At 44.5% G+C, this 17577-nt stretch overlaps 1 long non-coding RNA gene across 1 annotated transcript in view; it reads right to left on the reverse strand.

Moving 5' to 3' along the window:
- LOC133145428 (uncharacterized) overlaps window positions 1–17253 on the reverse strand; it is a 29123-nt gene extending 11870 nt beyond the window's left edge. The window contains exons 1-5 of the long non-coding RNA XR_009710913.1: window positions 16424–17253; window positions 13922–13965; window positions 12691–12747; window positions 12490–12558; window positions 978–1073 (exon numbers count right to left, since the gene is read on the reverse strand). This is a non-coding gene — a long non-coding RNA (uncharacterized LOC133145428). The remainder of the gene's footprint in view (window positions 1–977; window positions 1074–12489; window positions 12559–12690; window positions 12748–13921; window positions 13966–16423) is intronic.
- Window positions 17254–17577: the final 324 nt, after the last annotated feature.

The following is a 17577-nucleotide window of genomic DNA, read 5'->3' on the forward strand; positions in this document are numbered from 1 at the left end:
TTAAGAATTCCATTTCATTAAGCGTGTCGGTTTACACTTACGCTAAAACAAGTTAGCGCCGCTGTTCCGCTTTGTAATGGCGTGCCTTCATTTGACAAAGTACGGCAGCCAGAGGAGGCGGGGTATCAACGTCGGTAGAATGGTGAAAGTTTTTGCCATTTTTCAAACTAGCTTTGGAAATAATTTACTATGTTTAATGGCCCGCTGCAGGCTTGTTGCATGCAATTAAAGCGGTAATCCATTACAGCTAAGAAAAAAAATCCCAAATAGGCCTGTCATACCCACTTTATTCACTTATATGAGGCTGAAAAATATTTGAAATCAACAGCCCATATCATTGCTGGACAAAATGGTCACAAGGGAGGAAATGAATGCCTATTTGTACACTCAGATCATATTCATTGTTATCAGCAAGAACTTTGAAGTAACTTTTAAAAGCCGCAAAACTTCCACCCTTTTTTTTTACCAACTCATTTTTTTCCCTTGGCAAAGCGGCATTGTGTGCAAACACAAAAACATAAAAGTGTTTGTTGTGTGCGAATATGACACGCAGCAGGCGAGGCGTCAGCTTCAACCCTTCGCTCGGTAAAACCAGTACTAAAAAATACTGAATTATTAATAGTTACGCTCTAAACAACAATTCCATCTGTGATTTGGAACATTTGCTGGTGACTAAACAATGATAGTGGCTTTAGAGATGAAAATTGAAAAAAAAAAAAGGGGAAAGGAAGGGGGCGGCGTGTGTGTGTGTGCATGAAATATTCACGGAAGCAACGATTTAAGGAGGTTGAAGCTGTACCTCAACAAAAACTGCCGCCATATTGGAATCCCTGAGTCGCAAGTTTGAGGAGGCTGAAAGTCCATTACTAGTTATCACTTGCAGACATCATTTTTTTCGAAAAGGGGGGCAGGAAAAAGCCGTATAAGCGACAAAACCAATTCCCCGTCGGTCTTTGGCGTGATGAGCGGTGCGTTACCTCGTTTACCTCATGGAGGTTGGGAGGGCCACGCTGGGCTCTTATAGCCCGCAGGCGACGACAAATCAGTCTTCACGCTGTCGCAGTGTGGGCTGTCTGCAATGGGATAGAAAAAAAGAAAAATCTCATAAACGATCAGAACATTTTGGGAATATAAATGACAGCAGGTAAACCGACTCCAACTTTTTGAAAAGACATCGCAGGAAAAAAAACATGTTTTCCATTTCATATTCACTTCATGCCAGTCAAGGTGATAGTGAGTCACCCCCCCCCCCCCCTTCACTCCATGGCTCAGGTGGCAGAGTGGCCATCTTGTTATTGGAAGATTGCTTGTTCGATCCCCCCGGCTCCTCCAGAGACACTCTCTTGAACGTGACACTGAACACTTTAAATTGCAGTGGATGGGGATAGTCATGGCTGACTTCATTCACTGCCAACGGATGATTGTCCAAGGTAACGCGCCAGTAGCGGGTTACAAATTGTATTTTTGATCCTGGGTGGACATTTTGCACGTGCGAAATAGATATTTCTTACAATAGGTTTGACATCCCATCTCTCGGTAGATGAGACTATTACGGAACACAGATATGAGCGACCCAGTTTTGTGCTAACAAATAATGGGAAACGGATAGAATAGAATCTATGTGGCTTGGTTATATCAGTTTAATTGCGCAATAGATATTTGAACGCAATTATAATATTACAATGACTGGCACAGAAATGAAAGTCTTCTTCATTTATAATCTGCATGACTTTGTTATACTGACCCCCAGTGGCCAAATTGTGTACACAAGAACAATCCAAAAATGAATTCTGAATTTCCTTGAATTTGACTACTACCAGTATGAGTTTTCACTCAAGTACTCAATCGTACTGATACCGAGTACCGATACCAATAGTACTTATGATACATAAACTTTCAATTAACACAGATAATTGTGAAAAAAAATATTCACAGGTGCGTCAAATGGCTGCAGAAAAGCACCAACTACTGGCAAGGGAGACTAAATGTCAGATTTTCGAGTATTACTGTCTAGCATCGGCATCCTTTTCAAGTCCCCAATACCTTTGCATTTGTGTTTGGAGAAAATCTGCCCAACTCTTACACAGCGTATCCTTTTTAAATTCAAATTCAGGGTTTGCTTTCTCCCCGAAAATGGAATATTGAATGTTGCAGCATAAGGCGGCAATGCGGCTCATTCACGCTGACGCTAACATGGGGGGGATATGAAGTAGATGCATCAAGCAGAGGCTGAGGCAGAGCAAACACTGCGGCACCAGCTGCTCTCTGCGGCAGCACCATTAAGCCTGGAGGAGGTGACACCCGTTGGAGGGGGCTCGCATCAAATGTTGCATTGCCGGACCGCCTCGACATCTGCGCACCCCCGGAAAAAAATAAGTTTGCCAACATCTGTCCTCTGCTCGCTTCTCTTGATTTGTATTGACCACTGCGCTGCCTCATTTATTTGCTCACATTTCTTCACTTTGTGTGATATGAAGAAAGAAAAAAAAAAAAAAACAGGTGGGGACAAAAAGTGGGTGGTGGAATCATAGATTCCCCTTACAACTTTTCTTTGGGTGGGGTGGGGGGGGCTTCTTATAAACCAACCATCTATCTCCATTATACCCCCGAAATTGCTATTTGTCGCTTTGCGGGGAAGAAATAATCAATATGTCTTGTGGGGGCAGCGAGCGCATTAGAGGAAGCAAATTGATGTCTCTCGCCCCAGCGCTCCTCACTTTGCACACTGCACCACAACTAATGGGAAGCCTCACCGGCTGCCAGACAGGGACCCGGCGAGTGTGAACGCGTGTGATTGCGCTCACGCACGCGCCCCAACCGGCCAAACCAATCAGCGAGCGGCGAGGCAATTTGTTAATGCAAAGTGAATGCCAGTTTGTTGGTGCGGCGATGCTCGTGTGTGTTTGTGTGTCCAGTGTTGATGCCGCCTTATCTGTCCCAGCCATCCGGCTTTAGGTCTTTGAGCTGTCAGAGGCAGATAGCCCTGTCACCGGCCCAGCGTCGCCTTTTCCCCGAGGGGCCTTGAAGGCTTCCTACAGCGAGTGACACTTCCAGAAAATCCCCACCTGATAAGTGCGTCGCAGACGGACGTGACCTGCCCCAATAGTCCATTTCCCCGCCCGGGCTTTTATTTCATTACGCCTCACCATCGCCCTCAATCTCAGCTAGCAGACGGTAAACACGATTTTCTCGATTTTAGTCGAGACACCTCTTTTATTAAATCTGCTTCAAACTGCTAAATCTTTCTGTCAGCGGTTTGCGATAGCAACTTAAACGTGACGGGCGCGATAGAAGGGAGACAATATATGAAGGATTTAAAAAAAGGGGGGGGATTGCAATTCTTCGAGACACATGCGTGACAAGTCGTGAAAAGCCCGGAAAATGCAAAACAGGATATGCAGAAGAAGGCGATGGCAGAATAATATCAGTGCCACTGCATTATAACATGAGAAATGAATATTTAAACAGTGTGGCTGATACTGTGACAGCCGCGGAATAAATTCAGTTTTCTGTCATCCCCTTGCAAACACTCACAAAATCAATCTCCGTCAGTGACATCGGAGTGCTCGGACGCCATCGGGGGGGGAGCTGCGCGGGTCAAAACGGGATTCTTGATTATCTATTTGTTCGCAGCAGAGGGCATTAGGGGGCACGTCAATCTTCATTTATCCAGGCTAGCACACAACTGGTGAGTTGGCGCGTAAAAATCACCTGAGTGAAAAAATTTTAATATGCTAGTTTGCGATTCATCCAGACATATAAACACGGTTAGCGGGTATTAATAGATTTTTTTTTTCGGTCTCAGACGTCATTCAAATGTTTTTTTTTTTTCTTGCGTCTCCTGGCACATTCCCGAAAGCTAAAGCGGGACTGCAGAAAGGAAGCGCCTCAAATACTCGCAGTTTACCTGCAGACTGTGTGAATGAGTGTGCGCGATAAGGCTTTTGTCACGGCGGACGCTTTAAGCCGTCGTAGCAGGAAGAGCAAAAGGTGTTAATAATACGATTAGGCCGCATTCAAGTGTCCCCGGCTAAGCCACGGCGGTGTGACATTGAGCCGGAATGTACAATGCAAAGCGCCTGAGTCTAAGCCGCTTAATGGGATTCAAACATCGTTAATTTGCTTTTTTAGACTTGTGTTTTTCCAACTGCGACCTGTCAAAAGTCTGAAAGATAGAAGCCCCGTGGCTGCTTATCTGCAAACCGCAGCCCTGTGACAGCGTGGCGGCCGGTCCAAGGTGAACCCCCGTGCGCTGTCCCTGCACAGAACAGGTTGTAGATAAAGGAGGGATGGATAGAGGTAAGTCCGTGTCTTCTTCAAAAGCAAAGCTAGCCATCATTCTTTCGGTTATCCTGAAGTGACTTATCCGAGGCTAATACGATATAGGAATTTTTGGTGAGACAAATGAGCTTTTTTGAGCAGGACTGCTAATTTTCACAATTATGTGGGTGGTTCTCAGAAAGTATGGTCAAGTCACAAGATATTTAAAAAAACAATAATAATAATTCAGGCTTGAACAGCTCACTACTTTTAAACAATAATATTTTGTTGAAAAATTGTAAAAATTGCTGCAATGACATTCCGCTAGTTTATTAGCAACAACTGGATTTGATTTTAAGCGCAAATCTCAGTGAGCTTGTTTATTTTATCGCCGCAGTTTTGTAAGCAGGGGATTGATTGTAAAGGGAAAAAATATATATTGACTTGTCAAACTTAGCTAACGATTGAGCGACCGACCGAACCATACTTCCTGAGCGCCAACCATCCATGTATGAAGGGTGTACAATTGGCTAATCGAAATCTCCAAGTGTGCCATTCTACTGCAGCGACATTAAAAGAACACCCGGTAGAAAGCTGTTGGCTTACGCGACCTTGAGATAAAGCTTTGCTTGAGCTATTTCCGCGACTTATGAATGTCAAGTCGGAACCCGCAGGGGGTCGCAGAACCTGCTTACTGTCTTAAAAAAAAAAAAAAGTATTTGTCTCAAGGCATCAATAAGTACGCTAAAATAATTCCACTACCGCCGGCATGTGACAAACTCAACAATTGCGCGGCGCCGCAGGTTAATTCGGTTCTTTGATGGATGCGGTAAAAGACGGGAGAAAGCCGTGGCAATTAGAAAAGCCCAGTGTGAGAGTGGCGGTTTGCCGCATGCACCGCTGGGCATAAATGAGTCCAGCAGCCAGCGCAACACAGGCAGGGCTTTAACACAACACCGCAGACACGCCTAAGACTCCCATTGTGCCGCTCGCTAATCCATTTCCGTCCTAACAAGCTGCCGCCTTCGAACATAGCCATCCAACCGCACGCTTGTCCACCGTCTGCTGGGTTTGGTTCAGATCCAGTGCTTTTGACTTTCAGCAGCCATTTTAAGCTCCCTCTGGCAACACTCGCTCTCCTCCGTGCCGGAACAAAACGGGGGATGTTTTAGGACGCTGCGCTCGAATTGAACGAGGGAGTGACTCTGTATTGATCTGCTCGAAATCTTTTACGTCGCCGGGAAATCAGGCACGATTTAGTGTCTTCCTTGCAGATGGAAGAAGCTATCAAATCTAACTTGCGGCGACACAAGGACGATTATCACCTTGAGTAGTTTTTTCACTATCTAGACCTTCCAAGACAAAGCGGGCTTCGTGGTTTGCCCCGCAACCGCGCCTCTCCTCCCACCTGCCATCAAAGTGACAAACTCGCCAGCGGGCTAGATGCGGCGAGCAACACCCACAAGGAGACAACATGCGAGATGAGATAAAATGCGAGAGGGGATAAAACGTGATTGCGTGACCGGTTTCGGGTGTTTGCTATGGAAGAACAAAGTTTTAAAAGAGTGAAACATTTGGAGTGCCAGATCCTCGAATGTACTTATCTTTTAAATCATCGACCTGCCAGTCATGTCAGTCTTGCCTGTGCTCAGCTGGTTCCGATTTTACCTTCTCACGACTGTCGCGTATTAATAGAAAATGTCGAGCAAGAGTAAAAGTCGTAGAAGCAGCACCGGTACAATAACCTTTCTTCAAATTTCTCTCCGTTCAAAAAGTGATCCCTCGCTACTTTGTGTTTCGTTTATCGCGGCTTCACTACATCGTGGATTTTTTTTCCAAAATAAAAAAAAAAATTTAAAAGTCAAAATAAAACATCTAAATTGAGGAAACACGGTGGTTTTTGGAACCAATTATCCACGATAAACGAGGGATTACTGTATTGTAAAACTGTCAAATGCTAACTTTAATTCCTATATAAGTTGGAAGTGACGAATAAAAACTAAGTTAATATATTTGGTATGCGTTCTTAGAATGGATCAGCCGATTAATCTGTAATTGGGGTTTCTCTACAAAATAATCAGATGGGTTGGGCTTTACTGAATAATATTTGACTGTATGGATTGCTACAATGCAGTACAATACAGTACAATGTCATCGTTCTAAACCGAACTGCTGAGCAACACATTTATTGTAAACGTCTTTTGTGTCTCACATTTTGAAGCTTAAACCGACTCGTTCCAATCAGCAATGTCCTAGTCCCCTGAAGCATTTTCTCTTTTGTACTCTCTCAAAATGAAACAAATAATCACCCCAGTTTCCAAGCAGCTGAAGAATTCACAAAAATACTCGCAGGCGAAACGCATATCAGGGCATGAATATGATTTCCACAGCATGTTCTTGCTTGGAATCCCACAGCTGCTTGTGTGGCTCTGAGCCCTCCGATGCCATATTGTTGAATGTGACTATATGCTGGCCCAAAGGCAGACACAGTGAATATGAGCAGAACAAACTCCAGACAATAAGAAGGCTGGCACATCAATAACCGCTAGGCTGTAGCTTAGCGGGAGGGGGTTATTGGTTTAATTCTCAAAATAAGCAAAGATGGGAGGCTGCGTAAGAGCAAACAACCGAGGGGATTGGAAGCGTTTATGTGTGTAAGCGTGTGCTCAAAATCCAATCGACCATATTTTTCAACACGTACAGAAGGCCGAGCGCAAATATTAACACTGCATCTATTGGGAGGCAATCTGGCCGACACCATATTGTTGTTGTTTTTGCAGAAGCAAACAAGAGCTGAGCAGACAGCAAGCATTGGCTCTGTTGTTTTGGTAAATCAGTAGTCGGTTCAATGCCTTCCATTTTTTTTATTTTTTTTGCCGCATGTCTGGCTTCTTGCGCGGCTCCCCCGGAACAATAGCGTTTGTGCGTTGTTTTCTATTGAATGCCATTTTATTTAGAGCGTTAGTGCCGTGGAGGGCGGCCTGGCGGGGTAATCTCATTATTTTTGTGTGGCAGCTAATCGCGTTTTATTTGAGTGTTGTTGTTTTTTTTAACTTTCCCTGGACTGTTTTTAATTACACTTTTACATTTTTACCCCCTTCCCTTAGGTCATACATCTTTTTCATCTATCAAACAAAGAGTATTCCTTCGAGGTTTCTATGTGCTGAAACACAATCGGGAGGTAGATGAACTAATGAAGACCCTGCCATTGATCTTAAGAGACAACTGCGAGATAAAACGTATCGTAGTTATAAATGTCATGTCTCTATTTTTAACCGAGCGAGCTACTCCGACAGCCGCACCTGTTATTCTTTGAAGCTATCATTGGGAAAGCTCTTTTTTCCCCCCCCCAATGAATAGAAATGATGCTGACAACGCTAACGTGCTCTTTAAAGTGCAAACACACACGCCCACACCGACATCTTGGTAAAGTTGTCGTATATTTTTACCCTGTTGAACAGATGACTTTGCCTCGGTGATAACATGAAGCCTCTATCTTAGGCGGGAGCTGTGACGTCTATTAGATCTATAAATCATGTTAGCCGGTGGATGGGAAGGAGGAGGGGGTGGGGGTGAGAGCTCAGGGTCGTAAATCTCATTACCTGAGACGGCTGGCGAACCCCCCGCCGCTGCCTCACCCTGTCCTCAATCTCTCCCATTATCAGCTGACCTTGACCGCCAACGCAGACACTTACACTCAATCAAGGCCGCGTGGTTTGTGTGTGCGTCGCCCGGTGTGTACCTGTCATATTTAGGTGGTGATATTAAGGGGCCCCCTGCCTTTAACGGCCGGTGGATACTTTAAAAAAAAAATATATATATCTGCTGTTGTCTCGTTTGCACGCACCCGATTGACCAATCTGTTTATGCAAATGACGGCGATTTGTTAGTTCAATTAACAATAGAGGGGCTGCGGCATACCTACTGTTTGATACGTTAACATCTCATTTAATGAGGAGACAGAAGAGGAAGGTGAGAAATGATCATCGCTGTAATTATGGGAGGTCTGCTGATCACACGCGCCTGTTATTGCCTTTAGAGCGAAGGCAAAAATAAATGTGTGAGTAAAGGCAGCAATCACATGGAGTCATTTTCTTCCTTGAAAGCCCATCAGCACCTCTTAGCTTCTCTAAAAATACATCACGCATCTAGGGTAAAGCTCATACCTGTTGGAGATGCTATTAGATTCACTTGTGGAATATGTTGACAGATATGGCAACCGTAAAAAAAAAAAAAGCAGATTATATTGAGAAATCTAAAAACCGCACTCAGACTAATAGTCAAAGGTAATTTCAATTTATTGTACGTCGCTGTCGGGCCGAATCCTCGTATTTGTATACATGTAAAAAAAAAACATATACTGCTAATTTATACTCTAGTACCTATCTAACACCTCCCAAAAATTCACCACGAAGTTTATTACGTAGTCATAGTCGATGGAGGAATAGGCGGAAATTGATTAGCATGCTAACTTACCTTTACTCAGAAGAGGTGAAGTAATAAGACACTTCTCAGGCACTTGAGGTGTCTAGTAGAGTTAATTGATTTACTCTTAATCTATTTACACTTTGGATTGGTTAATCAAAGATCACGTAGGGGACTTCAATATCAATGGCGAGGTTTCGACAGCGACAGAGTTTTTATGAATCAGGCTAGTATTTCAAATAGTTCCAAAACTGGTTCTTCTGTCTTATGAGCAATACATTTCCAAAAGGTCGTTTTTTTTTTTTTTAAAAGCTGAGTGTCTGCTAGAAAAAAAACTAGAAGTAAACACAAGACTAGATATTGAAGGAACATTGCAGTCAGCCGCATTGACACCCACTCCAAGTGCATCAATCTTTTCAGACCAGCGAAATAAACTTGGCAAAACTTTGCCAAACATCTAGGTCGCAATGGGTGAAAGGCTTTTTGTTGTCTAAATAAATCCCTTGGTGATAGCCTTGATTCTTCATCTGGCTGAGCTGAGCTCTCCGTCTTTCGGCTGCCTACAAGCGCCAGTCAAACAGACATAATGAATGTTTGACATCCAAGCAGAGTCGTTTGCCGCCTGCAGCCTCAATATCTCTTCGACTCCTCTGGCTCTGTTGTCCGCTTCTCCCTAGCCCTTTTTTTTTTCTTCTTCTTCTACTTGTTCCATTTTCTTTGTGCTCTCCAGCTCGGTTACTCTCCCACTTAAAAGCATGAAAAAAGATATTTTTGTGTGCCGCTAGAAAATCATTTCATATAATTTCATCTGTGGCCTGCGGAATATGATGGCGTGTGCTTATGCGCCCGGCTATGGTCTATAAAAAGTGAAATGATTTGACTGAAATGGAATGAGATTTATCAAATTAAAAGAGTCCTAGCGTGGACCGGGTGATAATTTCACTCTTCCTCTTTACATCATTTCTCCCCTTTCCTTCCTCTGCTGCCTCTTAATGGATTTTCATGCCTGGAGCACTTTCAGGGCCAGAGCGGAGAATCTTCAGCATTATGGTATATCTGTCTGTCTCCATAATAACTTATATGACAACACTCTCAGTTATCATCCATAGTCCAAACGGTCACCGTAGGGAGCCGTCGGGAAGACAAGTTCCCCCTGAATAATCCACCCGCAAAGAGCTAGTTTGCCCGTGAAGAGATGGTCCAACCGGATGGTGAGACTATTTGACGGCCGGACAATAATGAATCCAAATACGTGACGCCACAGATGAGCGGGCAAGGAAGTCCATGGACGGTGACATCCCATTTTCTCAATCATCAGCGTTGCCACAGTTAAAAAAGTAACTCGGCAAAACACAACAGGCGCTGGATGGGTTTGATATATTCCGTGAGGAAACGGAATAAGGAGAGGCCCCAGTTAGATGTTTGATGAGGCGCTGAAGGCAAGCGGGTGGAGAAGAAGGAAAAAAAAAAAAAACCACCTTCCTTTGTACTTTGTATCCCACTGATCCACATATCAGCATCATAACATCAGACTGCTGACTGAGTGAGAGCCTAAGTGTCCTCTCCGATCAAGTAAAAAAGTTCACTGGCAGTCTAGAAAGCATTCCTTTTGACTAGTCGAACTAAATCCCAGCACGCACCGAGCAAAGGGTACAAGTAATCACGAGTAACTTCCTCCTTTTCCCTCCTCTGACTATTCTTGATTGCAAAAGTCACTCATGGCACCATCATTCAGTTCCGCTTCGGCAGGCGCAGGAACACCTGAGGGGGAACCGAGTCGCCCGTTTGTTTTTCCTGTGTCTCTTCCATCAGAGGGGACCGGGTCTCATTAGTGGTTTTTGGCCCCTGTAGGGTCCCGCAGCCATGCAACCTGCCTAGCAAACCAACCACCCCCCCTTGGGTTTGGAGTCCTGAACACGACAAAAACCATTGAAAGAAAATAGTGAGCTAGCATCCCTAATGCCCAAATCTTTACACCTCAAAAACACAATTATGCTAATGCCAGGAATCATTTGCCATTCTATCTCAAATTTAATGCAGCCTTTTAGTGGGTAGAAAGCTAATTAGAGGCTTTAATTAACATGTGCGACACAAACCCAAGAGAAGTGCGAAGAGCCTGTCGATCACGCGGGAGGGAGCGCGGCGAAAAGGAAGTCTGAAAGCTATGCAAATGAGGCAGGGGGGTGGGGTTGGGGGGGGGGGGCTCGGATCTTTGCCGCTACAACGCTTTCTGTAAATATCACCGTGACCCGTAGACGGAGCAGAGTCATCTCATTAACACCGACAGAAAGGTGTCCCCGGTAAGCAGCCCGCCGAGGGTCAGCAGTCAATGATGCAACCTGAGCTCAACTCGGGCGCAGTCATTAAGCCGCTGTCAAAACGCAGGATTCTGGGCTGTGATCCGTAATGCACTATTTCCTTCAAAAGTTACAACCTCGGGTAAACTACCTGAGGATATATGTCCGGCTTCAAGCTGGACTAGCGATTTATAGCGCCGCATATAAAATGTACTGAGGTAGCTCTTGAGGAGGAACAGGTAAGGCTTTCCCTGAGATCGTGGCATCAAAGTATTGAGCTCAGAACCAGAACCGGAATCATCTCACTAAAAATTCAATATAATACAAAATGTCTTAAAATAGTGAACTAAGGGGATCTTGGATTATGTGGGTTTTTTTTTTTATTAAATCCTAAGGGCATCGTGTGGACAAATGAATCCCCTCAGTCAGCCAGTATTACTCATGCCAGTAGCTGCAAGAAAATAGTTTGAGCCACAGGGAGTAGAAAGATTACAAATAGCAGATGGAAATAGGCAAAGTGGAGGAAATGTAGCATCAAGGCGCCGAGTGAACAAATATTCCGTTTTTATTGACTTTGACTGAGCTTTCAGCAACTGTGGAATAGATTTACGTTTTCCCAAGGATTGCTTCACAGGCAGTGTGATACTCAATTTAAAAGATATTCTGGCTCTTTATTCCCTTCCTTTATTTGGCTGCCTTAAGTGCTTTGTGTTTCCTTGGGTGGATTTCATTAAGAGGGGAAAAGTGCGGAGGATTACATTTTCACTTTTGCTGCTTCAACTTCGATTAGCTTAAAGAATATTACACGGCGATGGGATATTTTTTCTCTCTCATCTTTTATTTGGTTGCAGAGCACTTTTGTGGATATTAGCTCTGTATTGTTGGCTTTTTTTCCCTCCCCAGTGAAGATTTACTTTTTAAAATAAATATTAGTTTTGTCTTTCACCCCCCATGAGCTCAGTGGAGTCTCTTTCCTAAAGCTCTCTTGGCATAAATTTGTTTACGTTTTCAGTTTTTGCATTTACCCTGCAGCTTTCCCACTTGGGGATCCCAAGCAGCAGCGGCAGAGTTGGAGGGGGGTCACCAGTGAAATGAAAAGTAAAGATTCTTGGATGTTTGAGTTTGTACCACTTTAAAATTCATAGAAAATATGTCCCTCCCCAAGTCCTGGGTGTTGGCTGCAGTTTTTTTTTTTTTCACCCTCCCAGTATGACCTTTTGGTATACTGTGCACATCGAACCTAAATAAATAATAAATGCATGTTTTCCCACCCGTACCGGTATTGAACGGAAGTCCGGGATTTACGACGTAATGAATAGCGAAGCGAGAGACTCTTGCTATAAACCGTAATAAATTCCGTAAAGGATCGTTTGTCTTGTCACAACCGAGACGTCAAATGCTGCTCACGCTCTATAATGGCTCATCGAAACTACCATCGATCATTTTGCATCCTTCCGGGATGTTTTTCTTTTTTTCTAAAGAGCCTTTAAGGATAGTTCACGCCCACCTGTGTGTTCGGGGAGTCTTCTAACAGGTTTCCGCGTCTTTTATTTGCGCTTCGTAGCAACGTCTGGACCTGTTGGACAAAATGGCGATGTTATTGAAGCACCCGTTTATTGGACGTCATAGAAATTTCCAAGGTTGTGACTTTGATTGTATATAAAGTGAAATTTGAGCGATGACATTTTAACAATAAATGCTACTTAACTGGTTCGGATGGAAAACTGAAGAGTTAGGACGGGTATCGCTGCAGCAACAGGGCTTCCTGTAAATGTGAAAAAATGAGGTCTCGTACAATCCAATTGCCGAAAAAGATGGTCTGCTTTTCATACAAGACGCCTTCATTTTCATATCGGTCTGCGAGGGCAATAAGCTCAAGAGAATTCTCATTACGTCGGTACACAGTATTTTATATAAAACGCTCATCTGGAAATCAATACTGTGCAGTGGCTGGTGTGAGAGGGGGGAAAAAAAAAAAATGTCGTGTTCCTGCGGCTGGCGTCAAAAGGGCCTTTATAGTGAACTTGATTAAAAGAAAATTGCTTTCAAGTGCTCTCAGCAGGCCGGGAGGTTGCAGTTTGAGTTCCGCAAACTGGGCTCGGGAAACAAGATGAAGAAAGGCCGTGAAAGCGCCCGAGGACAAAGAGTGTGTGCCGGCACTGGCGACGGACAGAGTGGCGCTGCCGTTCGACGTTGATACATTTGATTTGCGTCTCTCCGGGATGTCTGGGAAATTGATTGGGTCTCCCCCCACCACTCCTTTTTAGAACATGAAGTTAATATTACTTTCCCAAAAGAGAACGTGTGCGGTTATTGTCTGATGCCCTCTGCAATCAATTGCATATTCCTCGTAATCACTGTCATTCATCAGTGGTAGTGCGGGAAAATAAATTGCTGGAGGGCGTGTGCAAGCAATATTTGTGAGTCTGAGCTTGTCACCAATCCACCTGACAGGAATATCAGATTCAAGGGGGCTCTTAATTTTCAAGCTGTCAAGAATTTGGAATTTATTCCTCCTTGAAGTCAGCATGACAGCGGCATATCAACCGCATATCGCCGGCTTTTAAAAGGACGCCGCGCCGGTGAATAATTCAACTACATTTTAAAGGAGTCTGATACCTTTTTTTTTTCCCTACCGCGAGGTGGCCTTTAGTATTTGAATAGGACTGTAAATCCATTACTGCGCTAGTTTTAACTTTTACAACTGCTTTTAAAAAATTACACGGAATTGCATTTGATTTAAATATCAGCCTTCGCCGCCATAACCGCCAGCTACAGAGGGAAGGTAATGGACTGTGACTAACAGGTGCTTCTGGACCGTTAATCTGCATAAAAACGCAGATTTATTAACACATTTCTGCACTTGTGACCTCACAAATAGGCCCGGCTAATGCCTGAAAAACCGCGATAGCGCACCGCAACATATTATCGGGACTTACCAGAGTCATACATTCACCGACGCTCATGGAGGAAGGGGCACCCGCTGTTGGAAAGAAATACAAAGTTGTTGTTTTTTTGCTTGGTTTACAAAAGACTGAATATGTAGTAAACATGCTAGCTGTTTCTCATCGTAATGCTAAGCTAACGGGTGAATCGAAAGCATACAAGCCGCCTGGCACTTGATTTATTTCAGTGGGCAAAGATCTTATTTTGACCTGACACGATGTTGACGGCTGTACTGACTTGACATTAAGACAGAACATGTAGCCCAAAGACAGACACAGCGCCGGGGACACGGCGGGACACTCCAGTGACCGCGCTCAGACGGGTGAAACGCCCGCCCTGACAAACTCATCCCGCGCGATCGATAGCTGCCGGGACGACGCGCCTTCTCGTCACGGGCCGGCGAACACGCCGCCGCCAAGGTCTGCGAATGGAAGATAGGCCCCGGAGGGGAGGGAGGCTTGATTTACGAGGCAGAATCAAAATGGAGGCACAGTCGCCCACGTACGGTGGACCGTCTTCCTGCCTCATCAGTCTTCCCCTCCGTTGTACCCCGTCCTCCTTACGTCGTTTTGTTTTTCTGGCTGCTGACAACGGCTGTAGGCTGAGATGAGATAGTCGACATTACTTTTCGATCGATAGTCGCAACCTCGTCGTTGGCCTTGTGTTCATTCACAAGGAAATGAAACCTATGAAGCAGATCCGCTTCTGGCTCTCGGCTAATCGAAGACTGCCAGAAAGCACAAGAGGATGACGACAATAAAAACGAGCGGAGTTACTGAACTGTCGTCGGAGCGTTTTAATCTTAGGACTCTTAAGGATTTCCTGATCGAAGACTTCTTTGCAAGTACATTTGTCAAGCAACTGACAGTCCCGAATGGTCACGTCTTGGCAGATTCCGACAGTCATGGAGGTTCAACCTTAACTCATTCACTGCTATGATAGCTATAGACGTCAAAGATTCATTTTAACAGACTGAATGAATTTCGGGTTGCCTGATGGAAGGCAACTTTGGAAATCAAGCGACTGACAGTCACGACTCCGGACTGTCGTCGCTTCTTAGCTGATTCTGATAATCCTGCTGATTCAATCTTTTTAACCCTGAGACTTTTAAGGATTACCAAACATCTCTTGTTAAATACTCACAGTCCAGACTCTGGACTATCATTTCTTAGCAGATTCTTTTAGTCCTGTTGGTCAAACCGTTTAAATCAGAGAGTCTGATTGTCTGACAGAAGACATCTTGGCGAGTACATTGGTCAAACAACTGACCTATCTGACTTTACCAATCAGGTATCAACTCCTGAATCTCTTGCCCAGGGTCAAATTGACAGATTGCGTCGCTAACTAAAACGTATGTATAAGGCCCCGAAGGACCCCATCAGTGAGTCCTTGCAACGTATTTTCGAAACCCACCCCACACCCACGGCGCGCAAACACTCCCTAACTCCCATCCCACTCTTGGCGCGTATCAATATTCATCGGTCTGCCGGGTGCGTTTGTGCGATGACTGTCTCATTAGCCTTTGATTCCCCGGCGCGAGGGCCCGTCAGCGCCGACAACACAGCAGCGTTTGAAGTGTGCCGAGCAGCTGCTCGCATTGATCTCCATCCACTTTCTTTGCGCGCCCCGGTCCACTCGCACGCAGATGCTGCCCGCGGGCGACAGATATACGCGGGTCGGTTAACGTGGCGTGCCGGGACCGCCGCAACAGCTGCCGGCGTATATTCCCACCTCGTGTCAATCAAACGCGTCAAATTAGCTACATTAATCATGCAGATGTTCCCCTTATTGCCTGATATTAATACGTAAAGGCAAGATAGAAAAACTATCTTCAATAAAGTATTTTTTTTTAAAATTTCACTACTCTCAAGTCATGAAAAGAGTGTGTCGTCCGATGACGACATGGTGACATCGGCGCTAAGACACGGCGGTAGCCCACTCAACAATTGCATCGCAATCTGCGGAATAGCATGAGCACAAGAAATAAATAAAGGTGATTGCCTCCCTGCAAAACCGGGTCGGCGAATCGATACGGCTGATAACATTAGGGTGACTTTAATGAAGAGAGTGGTGGCGAGATAGTGAGACCACACAGAAGGTCTGTTGGTTGCACAAAGATTCTCTCATTTGAACCGAGGAGGTACATATTGAAGGATAACAAATAAAAGCATGACGTATATTCAATCAGTTGGAGTAATATTAGCGCATGCAAATAAGAAACAGGTCTTAGTCATGACTGCAGGATTGTTAATAATAATAATAATAATTCATTATATTTGTATAGCGCTTTTCAAGAACCCAAAGACGCTTAAGTTAAGCACGTTAAGTTTCAAGGCACAATGCAAAGTTTTCCGCCGGGAATGTGTTGCTGTCATGAAATGCTATCAGTCTTCAAAGGTTAACGGCTGACATTTTCATAAATCAAACCCATAAAAAGACTAGCTATAGTAATGCTTGGTAATATTATGATATTAATGGAAGAAGGTCATACATACCTCAGAGCGGACGTCTTTACTGCAAGTCGAGATGCGACGAACTTGTCAGCTCGGGGGAAGATGTTGCTCCTTCGTCGTCGCCTCCTCTTTGCCTCTGCCTCGGCTGGCGTCTCACTATCAAACCTCCTTCCGATCCGACTCCCCCTACACCAACACTCCCCCCACTTTTTTTTTTTACTCCTCCCCTTGCTTACCCGCGCACCCCCCTTTCTCTCCTCCTTCCGACACCGCCCTGCTCCTCAAACTCGAAAACTAGTTTCAGCAGCTTTGTTGCATTGCATTGTTCTCATCATAATACAAATCAATATTATTCATTTATAAACATAATATTTGAGGGTCCAGGTTTGTATCATTATGACTGAATATATGTTGTTATATTAAATGGGAAAAGTATTTAATTTGTAATATAGTCATATTAAAATATGCTTGCTGCTAGATATATTGGTAATAATTCGGCAAGGGAATTGCATATAGTGCAAAGGATGTTAGAATCTGTCTAAAGGGCTGAGAAATGGTGCTTTGATTAAAAAAAAAAAAAAAAAAAAGGAGTGAGGCACTTAAGGTTCAGCAAAGTGCTTTGGATAAAAATAAACCTCACAGCTGTGCCTCAGTGGTGAATAAAATTCAGTTGTTACCTCCCAAATCTTCGGTCCAAATGACCGCTGGTGAATTCCACAGCCCATCTCTTGGTTTCTGCGCTCCTTCTCTCCCATCGAGAGCCCTCGCTGCCTCTGCCCTTGTTTCCATAGTGACACTTTCCCCGACTCTGGCTCCACATAATCAAGTGAGCCAGGGTGGGGGGTTGCAGACGAGCGTGGGGGAACCAGGAGCGGGGAGCTGAAGGAATGGCAAAGATGAGGAAGATGAGGAAGATGAGGGGGAGAAAATGGGGGGGGGGGGCAAACAGCAGCAAATAATGAACACAGAGAATGTCAGTGATGGTTTGTCTGCGGCAAACGACGGTTTCGACTTCTGTCTCGTGTTGGGTTCAGATCAGGTGCTTGAGAAAGAGCGGCATATGGATGAGATAATTATCATGCTCATCAAACAACAGGGCGGCCACTCGTGCGCGGTGTCAATGCTCCCCACCAGTGAAGAGATAAATCATAGGATGTGATCAATCTGAATATTAATGCAAACGTTGCTCAGCATGC

The sequence above is a fragment of the Syngnathus typhle genome, linkage group LG21 (assembly GCF_033458585.1).
Source record: "Syngnathus typhle isolate RoL2023-S1 ecotype Sweden linkage group LG21, RoL_Styp_1.0, whole genome shotgun sequence".
Classification (NCBI taxonomy): domain Eukaryota; kingdom Metazoa; phylum Chordata; class Actinopteri; order Syngnathiformes; family Syngnathidae; genus Syngnathus; species Syngnathus typhle.